The 12335-nt window shown below is 45.1% G+C and overlaps 1 non-coding gene across 1 annotated transcript; it reads left to right on the top strand.

Annotated features, from left to right (window-relative positions):
* The first annotated feature begins 8492 nt into the window (after nucleotides 1-8492).
* trnan-guu (transfer RNA asparagine (anticodon GUU)) lies at nucleotides 8493-8574 on the top strand. Its single transcript has one exon. It is a non-coding gene; the product is annotated as a tRNA-Asn (tRNA).
* Nucleotides 8575-12335: the final 3761 nt, after the last annotated feature.

Below are 12335 nucleotides of genomic sequence, written 5' to 3'. Positions count from 1 at the left end.
TTTCCCTCCCCACCCCTTTCCGCCTTCCACAAAGACCGTTCCCTCTGTAAGTACCTGGTCAGGTCCACGCTTCCCTTCAACCCACCCTCCAATCCTGGCACTTTCCCTGCCACCGCAGGAACTGGAAAATCTGCGCCCACACCTCCTCCCTCACCTCTCTCCAAGGCCCTAAAAGAGCCTTCCACATCCATCAAAGTTTTATTTGCACATCCACTAATATCATTTATTGTATCCGTTGCTCCCGATGTGGTCTCCTCTACATTGGGGAGACTGGGCGCCTCCTAGCAGAGCGCTTTAAGGAACATCTCCGGGACACCCGCACCACTCAACCACACCGCCCTGTGGCCCAACATTTCAACTCCCCCTCCCACTCTGCCGAGTACATGGAGGTCCTGGGCCTCCTTCACCACCGTTCCCTCACCACCAGAGGCCTGGAGGAAGAACGCCTCATCTTCCGCCTCGGAACAATTCAACCCCAGGGCATCAATGTGGACTTCAACAGTTTCCTCATTTCCCCGTCCCCCACCTCGCCCTAGTTCTAAACGTCCAGATCATCGCTGTCCCCATGACTTGTCCGGACTTCTCGTCCCTACCTAGCTCCTTTTCCACCTATCCACACCACCCTCTCCTCCCTGACCTTTCACTTTAATCCCCTCCCCCAATCACGCATGGTACTCTACGCTACTTTCTCCCCACACCCACCCTCCTCTACCCTCCTCCACGCTTCAGGTTCACTGCCTTTATTCCTAATGAAGGGATTCTGCCCGAAACGTCGATTTCGAAGCTACTCGGATGCTGCCTGAACTGTTGTGCTCTTCCAGCACCACTAATCCAGAATCTGGTTTCCAGCATCTGCAGTCATTGTTTTTACCGCCTTGCAGTTCTTCCCCACACTGTGTCACACAGCAGGGTCCTCCGGTGAAATGAACAGCCGTGAATGACATGTAGATCAGTATGTTAGAGACAGCATTTCGACACAGATACAGTTCCCTATTATTAGAACAAGCAGCACTGATGATGAATAACCTCAGATAGAAGCAAGTGATAGAGATTTACCGTGGACTCGATGGGCTGAACGGCTTCTGTCGGCACGTGAATGACGTCACCCGTCTCTGCCGTCCCTCTGTCTCTGTGACAGAGTGGCTGAGGGAGAAATAATGGCTCATTTTTAATCCTCCCTTCCACTTTGGACTGTCTGGAGCCCCGCAGCCCCTGGCTGTGGGGATGGTTCTCAGTGAGTGAGGGTTTCATTCGGAGTCGCTTCATCTGGGACATTTGGGACTCAGATGTTAACCGATGCCCGATTGCAGCAAAGAAACCGACGGCTCTGAAACAAAAGCCCTCCTGCTGGATTGTTCTGTGAAGATTGATTCTGTACATCCAATGGGCAACACCAAAATGCACTGATTTGAATTTTACTGAGGGAAGAGAGTTCACAGCCCATTTCTCTCTTTCCCACCAGCTCAGCATCTTTCTCTCTCTCTCAAATAAATGATATTTGGAGGAAGTTCGCAATCAAAGTTGCTAGGTTCCAGCGGCGCTCTTGCACCTGACTGTGCCCGTGAGAGGAAGCTTCAGAGCATATCCGTTTTACATCCCCTCATAATGCCTGCAAGTGGAGGGACATGGCTGAATACTCTGCCAATAGGGACAGCTCAGTCCCCGGGGATGGGATAAACAGCACCGTCCCGCGTGGGGACATTCTGCCGATCAGACACAGTCCACTTTATCATTCAGATCATACCAGAGTGAGAACGCTCGAGAAGGCCAATCGGTCACTCGTACCTGTGCCAACTCGGGAGTTGCAAAAGATTGGTGAAAGTGGAAAGTGGATTTGTTCACGTTTCACGTGTTTCCGTGAAGCAGGAAGCAGAAGAAGATACACAGTGATGCGATTGAGATCTGACTACAGGAGCAGCAAATAAGTTGTACAGCGCAGGGGAGAGCTTTGAAGTATTGAATTCTGGCTAATGGGACGATCATGCTTTTACTAGGCCACGCTGCTACAGAGGAAACTATGTCAGTGTCTCTCAGCATTGTGATGTCACAGGCAAATGTCGCTGTTACACTCCAGGAAATTCCTTTTTCCAATCTGAGGGCAGACCATATGTAAAGGTGTAGCTTATATATCGAATCCTTTCACATAAATAATTCCACTGCACCTCAGTGTGTTGTATCGTCTCCTTTCCACTTTACCTGTCATTGTGCCTGCACTGAAGTTGATTTTCGACTTGTGCGAGTCTTTTACAATCAGGGTGATGTGATGCAGTTGTACTGACCCATCTTCTGGCAGAATTTTCCACTTCATTTCAGCCCGCCCTAACTTCGCTATCTGATACCATTCCCATTGTTTAGATGTTAAGCGCTCGTCTCAGATCCAGCCTGCCCTCACCCAAAATAAATGGAAAATTCGGTCACACTGTGATCACTGCAAGCGAGGGATATATTCACTCTAAGGTCATTGATAATTCCAAGAATAAAGTTAGGACTGCAGATGCTGGAGATCAGAGTTGGTAGTGTGATGTTGGAAAAGCACAGCAGATCAGGTAGCATCCGAGGAACAGGAGAATTCAGGTTTCAGACTGAAGCCCTTCATCTGGAATAAGGCTTGTGAGTCGGGGCTGAAAGATAAATGGAAATGGTGTGGGGTTGAGTGGAAATAGCTGGAAAGCAATAGATGGATGAATAGGAGGGAGAAGATAATAGGTCAGAAATAGCAGTGATGGAATGGGTCGAGAGGGCGGTGCCGAGTTGAAGGCTTGGGCTTGGGGGAGGGGAAATGAAGTAACTGTTCAAATTCACATTTATCCCGTGTGGTGTTAGGGTCCCACGCCGGAAGGTGTGGCGTCCCTCCTCCAGGCGTTGGGTGGTAACGGTTTGGCAGTGGAGGAGGTCCAAGACCTGATGTCTTTGTTGGGGTAGGAGGGGGAGTTGAAGTGTTCAGCCACGGGTTGGTGACGTTGATGGTGGTGGGTTTCCCAGAGATGTTCTCTGAAATGATCTGCAAGAAGGTTTCCTGTCTCCCTGATGTAGAGGAGACCGCACTGGGCGCAACGGATTCAGTAGATGACATTGGTAGCTGTAAAGGGGAATTTCTAATGGATGTGGAATGATCCATTCAGGCCTAGGCTGAGGTGAGGGGAGTGGTCTGTGTGCTCGTTTCACCCTTCCTTTGGTGGCAGTGAAAGGTGCCAGGACAGGGTTGTGGGCTTATGGGGGGATGTGTGGACCTGAAGAGGGGGTCATGGGGGGAATGGGCTTTACGGAATTTTGGCAGGGCTGGGCAGCGAAATATATCTCTGGTGGTGGTGTCTGTTTGGAGGTGGCATCAGTGACAGAATATGATGCGTTTATGCGGAGTTTCATGGGGTGTAAGGTGAGCAACAGGTGGTTCTGTCCTGGTTGCGTTGAGAGGCGTGGCTTCAAGGGTGGTGGTGCGTGAAATGGAGGTGATGAACTCGACGGCGCTTTCAACCACGTGGGAAGGCAATTTGTGATTGTCGAAAAAGGAGACCAACTGGCTCTTTCTGAGGTGAAATTGGTCATCCTGGGAACAGATGTGCTGGAGGTGGAGGAATTGGGAATAAGGAATGGCGTTCTTACACGAGATAGGGTTGGAGGAGATGTAGTCGAGATACATGTGGGGTCAGTGGGCTTGTAATATATGCCTGTAATTCGTCAGTCGCCAGAGTCGGTGATGGAAAGGTCCAGGAAGATGAGGGAAGTTGCCAACATGATCCGGATAATTTGAGGTCGGAGTGGAAGGTGTTGGTAAAGTTGGTGAGCTATTCAACCTCCTCGTTGGAGCACCAAGTGGACTCAAACATTCATCAATGTAGCGGAGGAACAGGTGGAGTAATTGCGAAAGATGGACAGTTCCGCGTATCTGACAAACAGGCAGGCGTAGCTAGGTCCTATGTGGGTGCCCATGGCGACCAGTTTCGATGGAGGAAGTGGGATATTTGGAAAGAGAAGTTGTTGATTGTGAGGACCAGTTCAGCCAGGTGGATGAGGATGTCGGTGGAAAGGTACTGGTTGGGATGGTGTGAGATTAAGAAATGGAAGGCTTGCAGACTTCTGTCATGGCAGATAGATTTGGACAGGGACTGGATGACCATGGTGAAGATGACGCGTTGAGGGCCAGGGAAACGAAATTCTTGGAGAAGGTGAAATCCATGGGGGTGTCACGAATGTAAGTGGGCATTTCCTGAACTGGGGAGAGAGGATTGTGTCGAGGTAGGAAGAGATGGTTCGGATGGGACAGGCTCAGGATGAGACAATAGGTCGACTGGGGCAGTCAGGTTTGTGAATCTTAGGAAGGAGGTAGAATCGGGAAGTGCGCAGTTCCCGGACAATGAGGTTGAAGTTTGTGGATGGGAGATGCCCAGAGGTGATGAGATTGTGGATGGTCTGGGAGATGATGGTTTGGTGAGGGGAGGAGAGTTTGTGATCGTGGTGTGTCGGAGAAGGTGCCTGCGAGTTGGCACCTGGCTTCAGCTTTGTTCCTCTCCCCGACTCACAAGCCTAATTTCTGATGAATGCCTTTTGCCTAAATCGTCCATTCTCCTGCTCCTCGGATGTTGCCTGACCTGCTGTGCTTTTCCAGTACAACACTCTCCACTCATTCATTATTACTGTATCATTTCACACTACCAGGTCCATGCTGTCTGTTTGATTCTAATGAGCAATGTTCTCATGAACTGCGGCAAAATCTGCCAATCTGAAACAAAAACAGAAATTGCTGTAAAATCACAGGTGAGCTGGCAGCATCTGTGCAGATGAATCACAGTTAACGTTTCACATCCATTGGGTCCGTCTCTCCACAGTTGCTGCCAGACGTCCTGAAATATTCCAGCAACGTCTGTTTTTGTTTGATTTTCAACATCAGCAATTTTTTTCATTTTGTTTTCTTATTTTCTGCCAATATGATTTGGCTAAAGATTACGTTAAATGTTTTAATTATGACTGTGATGGAACGGCCAGATTCCACCAGCCGGCTCCTTTTATTTGGTTCACGTGACCAATGCTTTTCCGCTGGGTCACCGCACCCTACAGCTGCAGTGCATATAAATTGACAAGATTGTGGCATTCTCTCGGATTGGTAATCAGGAGCGAGATTGATTGAAATTGTTGAAAACATAAGATAAACTGGGAAAATATGGGATATTAAACGGGAAACTGAAAGGGAAAGAGAGAAAAGCGAATGACAGTTTTTTGACAAAATGGAAATGTAATTGCTCAAGATTCAGAAAGTGCTTTCATCCACAAACATACCATAATATGGAATGTAATTTTTAGGACAACCAATGCAAGCAGATAGCAAAATCTTAGTTTTAAAGTATTGTTGCAATTGTTTTGGTTTTAATGAACGCACACATGGGTTTCAGTGCTGTAATGATCTGCTAAAATGGAGAAGGAAATCCTTGCCTTCGAGGATACGTGGGGAATGTTCACTGATTCATCCCGGTAATGGCAGGACTGTCCTCTGGAAGCGTATGAGTAAAATCTTTCAATGTTCCATGGAGTTTCGAATGAGTGGTGAAGGGAATGTCTCCATTCACAAATTAATCATTCAGTAGAATTCAATACAGGGACCCATGAAATGGTGAACAAATTGAACAAGAACACGGACATACGATAAACAATAACGACGACAATTACTCTGTGAAAACTGTTGATTTCAGATCCACGGTGGCCTTTGGTGATGGCATTTACTGTCCAGAACCAGTCTGCACTGGAATGACGGGAGACACCCTAGGAAGTATTTGAACTTCAGTAACCTTAAGAAATAGCCGAGACTGACTCAGGACACGGGGATTTAGAGATGTTGGCCTTACAAACCTTTCAGACATTCCGTGGAAGAATAAAGGAAGTGATAGATAATTTTCATCTCCATGGAGACGATGTTCATGAACTGGATAGATAATAATTTACCTTATTGGAGTTTATAAATAGAGGCGTCATATTTAAAAAGCAAAGAGTTCATAGTGTAACTGTAAAATCTTTTGGTCACCCTCAGTGGGAGTATTGTATGTAATCCTTGGCCTCATTCTCCACCAAAGACATGTGAAGAAGTTAGAAAGGGCATAGACGCTGTTTCCTGGATAGCAAGATATTAGAAAGCCAAGTGATGTTGTTTACTGAGACATAAAAATATCAGAAAGGATACAAACGGGATGATGGAAAGAATGAAGGAGGTTATTCACGAGATTTGGAGATGCTGGAGTAGAAAAACGCAAGTTTGATGAAAACAAATGAGATTTTCACATAACGCGAGGCTTGAATGAGTAAATCGGGAAAGTCTATCTTTCGAGTGAATCAATAACATTCGTTAGAGCTTGAAAACCATTAGTGAATGATTAAGAAAAGTTTGGATGAGAGTTTCTTCCACTCAATAGATTTATTTAAATCGTGAACGACTGTCCAGAAATAAAACGTAGAAGCTGACTTCAGAGTGTTTTAAAAGATACACGAGCAAACGTACAAGGAGAGAATTTACCATTGAGTGAAAGTCAGTGTGGTTGCGTAACAATTTCGAATTTGTTGACTTCAGACACAAAGATATTTCATGAACATGTACAACTGAATAAGACTGAGTATAACAAGTTCATGGATTGGTAAGGGGTGTCCTATTATTCAAGGGGAAACTCTGTAAATGGAGCTGATGTCGTACAATAACTGCAGACAGAAGTTATATCCTAATGACTAGGAATTGAATCGTCACTTGGAGATGCAACACCTACTTTAAAGATTTGACCACATTCACATGATGTTATGTACATTTCGTACATTCTTAACTCCACCCAAAAATCCACCAAGAAGACTCTGTCCTTTTGTATTGTTAACCCTCTGTACTTCTGTGCAGCACGCCATTTAAGATAAAATATGCTCACACCAAAATTCAGTTCAATACAATATTCAAACGATCCTATGTGACTTCTTTTTTTATTATTGCAGCAACTTTGTGAGTTTGGAACAAACTGTGTAACATGAAACCAGTTCAACATCTATTTTCCCGGAATTTAAAGCAGTGCACATGGGAAACGTTATCCATCTGGTGAAAAATCACCTTCGGCTCTCTCTCCACATATGTCTCTTCACGTTTAGATACTTGCAGTATGTTTGTTGATCAAGGAGTCATTATCCAGAAAAAGTTGTTTCTCAATCCACAAACACGGGTCTTTTCACATAAACTTAGTTTTGCTCAATATCACCTTTTGTCCGTACCCCTCAACAAGAGGACAAATTGAAGCTGCTCCATGTGAGGCTCAAAATTGAAACTTCGGCACAGCACAGTCCACTATACTGGAACAGAGATACCGTGCACTGGTGACCTTCAGCACAGGAGCAACACATTAATGCTTACCTCCACATTCCTGGTTTTACCTAAACGTTTGGGAAACCGAGTTTCTCTGATTCCATGGCTAGTAAACGGGGATTTTTTGATCATCTTCACCAGTGTTTCTGTCCCCGAGTGAGGAAAGTGATGAGTTACTCATTGTAAAGATGTAGATTGATGAAATGTACAATTTCATATTTTGCCTTCATTAACTCATGAGCTTTTTATTTTGTTTTGCATCTGTCGAAATCTTAAAATCTTCATCTTGAACAGACTCAATGACAGATCTCCATTGTGTCTCTGGCTTCAAATTTCATAGTGTAAACTCCCTCTGAATTCTTCCACCGCATTCCGCTGTTTGGGAAGTGTTCCTGTTGTGGGAAATGCACTTCCCCGTGTGTCACGTGCTGCTCCCAGCATGCACACTGGCACTGCACTCATTTTCCTTCTGACACTTGCTCACTGTGTTGCTGAGATCATACAGTGACTTGGTGTCGCACGCCCAGGAAAATGATACACATCAAGGTTTTTGCATTGTTGAGTTCAATTGTCAGTTTAGCCTTATTTTGGATTTTGAAATTGTCTGTTCTGTACACAAGTGCGTGTCAAAAACATCTGAGCGGAAGTTAGGTCTTCCGAATAATGACATTGAGCACTATGCACTCTCCTCCAGTCTGGAAAACAATTCCTCACAGGCAATTTAATAGACAATAGACATCAGGTGCAGTAGTAGGTCATTCTGCCCTTCGAGCCAGCACCACCATTCATTATGATCATGGCTGAACATCCTCAATCTGTATCATGTTCCTGCCTTATCCCCATAACCCTTGATTCCACTATCCTTAAGAGCTCTATCCAACTCTTTATTGAAAGAACACCTCCTGCTCTCTCGGGTTCTTCATTCCGTTGACTTCAAATTTCACAGAATTCAACAGACCTTGTGACATAGTCATTTCCTCATTTTTGTTCAGATCACTGTCTGCATAGTGTGACAGTGGGAGTGCACTTGCCCCACAACCCAGGGGTCAGACCATAGTCTTTGAACCGTACTGTGTTATTTCTCATTTCACCAATACCAAAAAGAAATATCTGCTGCTCTGCATGATTTACGAAATTCAATTATTTATAAGGTCATAGCTTTTCGAGTATCTGTGATGAGGTGGCCGAGAGGTTAAGGCGATGGACTGTTAATCTATTGTGCTTTGCACGCGTGGGTTCGAATCCCACTCTCGTCGCTGTCTTCAATGGTGCGGTTTTCAGCTGTCGCATTGAAACTGGAACTCCAATGCTCAGCTTATATGCATTGTCGCTATTACAAAATCTCAAGGAATAGTTTGTGCCGTTTGACTAAACTGCATTGAAGTGTAGTTTGCTTTGGGATAATGAAAAGGAGCGCGATTTTCTTTTTCAAGTCAAGCTGCTGTTAACGTTTTTTCGTATGAGAGCTGCGAAATGCATGTTTATGCAAGGATTCTTAATGAATGTTTTGTCAGATGAAATCTGGAGGAAGTTGAGTAGAAGTAATTCATCCTGGTGAGAAGAGCACAGCGAAACAGCACAAAATAATGGAGATATTTCCAAGGGGCAGGGCGTGGGTGTCGGGGCACTGAGAACTGGCTGTAAATGCACAGTGGAGAATTGCCGCTGTGGGTGCCGTGCATGGGCACGGAGAGACTTACACATTGGTCTCGCCCTCGCCCCTTGCTCTCGCCATTGATGAATGCTGGACATAAGGCACAGATAAACACAAGATGTGGGAAGCAAGCTCCCTCTCGTTATGCACACACTGGATGCATCACATTGAACTATGAACAACTGGAGAAATCAGCATATTACCTATAGGGATTGAAACTAAACTGTGGATCATTAACCGCAGATTCATGGAACATAAACATGAAAAATGATTTAAAATGTAGTGTGGAGGGTTGCTCGCTGAGCTGTAACTTTGATATCCAGACGTTTCATTACTTGGCTAGGTAACATCATCATCAGTGGCGACCTCCAATTGAAGCAAAGCTGTTGTCTCCTGCTTTCTATTTATATTTTTCTCCTCGATGGGGTTCCTGGGGTTTGTGGTGATGTCATTTCCTGTTCGTTTTCTGATGGGTTGATAGATGGCATCTAGATCTAAGTGTTTGTTTATGGCATTGTGGTTGAAGTGCCAGGTCTCTAGGAATTCTCTGGCATGTCTTTGCTTAGCCTGTTCCAGGATAGTTGTGTTGTCCCAGTCGAAATAGTGGTATTTTTAATCCGTGTGTAGGGCTACGAAGGAGAGAAGGTCGTGTTTTTTTGTGGATAGCTGGTGTTCGTATATCCTGGTGGCTAACTTTCTTCCTGTTTGTCTTACGTACTGTTGGTGGCAGTCCTTGCATGGAACTTTGTAGATGACGTTGGTTTTGTCCATGGGTTGAACTGTGTCTTTTAAGTTTGTTAGGTTTTGTTTGAGAGTGTTGGTGGATTTGTGTACTACTAGGATTCCGAGGGGTCTGAATAGTCTGGCTGTCATTTCTGAAACTTCTTCGATGGACGGTAAGGTGGTTAAGGTTTCTGGCTGTGTTTGGTCTGCTTGTCGTGGTTTGTTCTTGAGGAATCTGCGAACTGTATTTTTTGAGAATCTATTCTTCTCGAATACGTTGTATAAGTGGTTCTCCTCTGTTTTCCGAAGTTCGTCTGTGCTGCAGTGTGTGGTGTGGTGGCTCATTGGAATAGTGTTCTGACGCAGCTTCGTTTGTGTGTGTTGGGATGGTTGCTGGTGTCGTTAAGTGTTTGGTCAGTGTTTGTCGGTTTTCTGTATACATAGGTTTGTAGTTCTCCGTTGTCCTTTCTTTCTACTGTGACGTTCAGGAATGCGAGTTTGTTCTTGGTTTCTTCCTCCTTGGTGAACTTTATGCCTGTGAAGGTTTTGTTGATGATGTCAAATGTCTCTTCCATCTTGTTTTGTTTTGTGATAACAAAGGTGTCATCTACGTAGCGGACCCAGATTTTTGGTTTGATTGTTGGTCGGGCTGTTTGTTCTCGTCTTTGCATTACCGCTTCTGCTATGAATCCTGACAGCGGAGATTCCATGGGTGTGCCGTTGGTTTGTTTGTAGACGATGTTGTTGAAAGTGAGGTGGGTGGTGAGGCACAGGTTCACTAGCTTCATGATGTTTTCGTTGGTAATGTGATTGATGGTTGTTGGTGCGTCTGTGATGGTCTCTTCTAAAAGTGTGGTAATTGTTTCCTTTGCCAGGTCGATGTTGATGAAGGTGAACAGTGCTGTTATGTCGAATGAGATCATTGCTTCTTCTTCCTCTATTTTGGTGTTTTTGATGATTTTTAGGAATTCCTGGGTGGAGTGGATGGAGTGTTGTGACTCTTCTATGAGGTATTTCAGTCTTGCGTGTAGTTCTTTGACCCGTCTGTAAGTTGGTGTTCCAGGTAATGAGACTATGGGTCTGAGGGGGGGCTCCTGGTTTATGTATTTTTGGTAGTCCGGTTCGACTTGGGAAATACCTTGATCCTGGGACAGTCTAAGCAAAGACATGCCAGAGAATTCCCAAAGGCCTGGCACTCCAACCACAACGCCATAAACAAACACATAGATCTACATGCCATCTGTCAACCCCGCAGAAAACGAACAGGAAATGACATCACCACAAACCGCAGGAACCCCATCCAGGAGAAAGATATAAATAGAAAGCAAGAGACAACAGCTTCGCTTCACATGGAGGTCGCCACTGATGGTGTTACCTAGCCAGGTAATGAAACATCTGGATGTCAAACCTCCAGCTCCGCGAGCAAACCTACACCCTAAACCTCAACCTGAGTTACAAACCTTCACAATCCTTGCGATTTAAAGTGTCTGTACGCATATCAGTAATAGACTTTTCGATATAATACCCGTCTGGTTGAAAGAAGAAGGCACCACATTTCAAGATGGATGACAACGTTACCAATGTTGTTTTGAAATTGAGATCTATTTGATCATTTTACGCAGTGAACAAGTTCATTTTAAATAATGCAAACCACATTCTCTCACCTGGAATAAAAGTGTGATTTGAATACAAACATTGTCCTTGCTAACTCACAGTTACTCAACATGAAAAATAGGATGTAATTTTTATTAAGCATACATCAATTCGCACCATTATCTTACTTCGGATTGACTGCAGTATGCACATGCGAAATAAGGTTTAAGAAAGAATGACTTTTGGAAATAATGATTCGGTGGTGACTAAAAATAATATTAGGTTCTCATGATGTGGATATTCCACCAATGGGTCCAGTGGTGGGGATGTTCAGTGGGCAGTATTTCTATGATGGTATAGACGTATGTGAGCCGCCAGGGAAGGGAGCTCCCACTTCATTTAGAGCAGCGTCTTTTGACGTGAACCAGGGAGTATTGTGGCATCAGTCTGGGAGTTCGAACCACACCTGGAGCAGCTTCCATTGACATGGAGCAGCAGGGAGCATTGAGGCATCAGGCTGGGAGTTCCAAACACAACTGGAGCAGCTTCTGTTGACATGGAGCAACAGGGAGCATTGGAACATCCGAATGCAAGATCTAACCTCATTTGGAGCAGCTCCAGTTGACATGGCGCAAGAAGCTTTGCGACATCCGTCTGGGAGTTCCACACTCACCTGGAGCAGCTTTTAATGACATGTAGCAGCAGGTAGCATTGGGACATCAGAGTGATACATCCAACCTCAACTGGACTGCTTCTCTTGACATGGAGGAGGGAACATTGGGACATCAGACTGGGAGCTCCAACCTCACAAGGACCAGCTTTTAGTGACATTTAACAGCTGGGAGCATTGGGACATCAGAGTGGTAGGTCTAACCTCAACTGCACCATGACATGGAACAGGGAGCATTGGGACACCAAACTGGGAGCTCCAACCTCAAGTAGAGCAGCTTCTATTGACATGGAGCAGCAAGGAGCATTGGAACGTCAGGTTGGGAGCTCCAACATCACCTGGAGCAGCTTGTATTTACATGGAAGAGGAGGAAGGAT

The sequence above is a fragment of the Chiloscyllium punctatum genome, chromosome 50 (genome assembly GCF_047496795.1).
Source record: "Chiloscyllium punctatum isolate Juve2018m chromosome 50, sChiPun1.3, whole genome shotgun sequence".
Taxonomy (NCBI): Eukaryota; Metazoa; Chordata; class Chondrichthyes; order Orectolobiformes; family Hemiscylliidae; genus Chiloscyllium; species Chiloscyllium punctatum.
The sequence above is the reverse complement of the archived record's forward strand: the minus strand, read 5'-3'. Positions and strand labels throughout refer to the sequence as shown.